The following is a 640-nucleotide window of genomic DNA, read 5'->3' as shown; positions in this document are numbered from 1 at the left end:
TTTTTTAATTGTGACTTGAGTGCAGGTTTATAGGCAAGATCATCAATTTTACAGTCAAGAAATCATGCATTTTGTTTCACCTCCGTGATTGCAATCCCTTCTGTGCAACAACAGCTGTCCCTCTTCCTCCTTGTGGTTACCCATGAACAGAGTTCCTCTTTTTTCATACTTTTTTAAAGGTTTTTATTGTGGATTGACTGAAAGTTTACAGGGCAGATCATCAGTTTTGCATTCAACAAATCATAGACTTTTTTTATTACAATGATTATAATCTCCTCCATGTACCATCAGTTAACAGTATTTAAAGTGTTTAAAGCTATTCACATTAGCTCTTTTTTAAAAAAAATACACTTAGGCAAATATAATAATTTATACCACCAAAGAGCACATTCTGCAAGTCTTCCTCCTGGCCACCAGCTCTTAGTCCCTCTCTTCCCATGAACAGTTCTCAGCTGCTGCCTCTCTCCATGTCCCCATCTCTGCCTCCATCTCTGGTATCGCTGCTTTTCTGGATAAGGTCTCGCATTCTGCTTGTGCTCTTCTCTCTTGATGATCCCAGGGTCCTTTGTTTCAGGGCTGTAAGATTAACTACTACCATGTTTTTGTTACAAAACTTCTGCCTTTACAGTGTGACAGTCGC

The sequence above is a fragment of the Chrysochloris asiatica genome, unplaced genomic scaffold (genome assembly GCF_000296735.1).
Source record: "Chrysochloris asiatica unplaced genomic scaffold, ChrAsi1.0 scaffold00028, whole genome shotgun sequence".
Taxonomy (NCBI): domain Eukaryota; kingdom Metazoa; phylum Chordata; class Mammalia; order Afrosoricida; family Chrysochloridae; genus Chrysochloris; species Chrysochloris asiatica.
The sequence above is the reverse complement of the archived record's forward strand: the minus strand, read 5'-3'. Positions refer to the sequence as shown.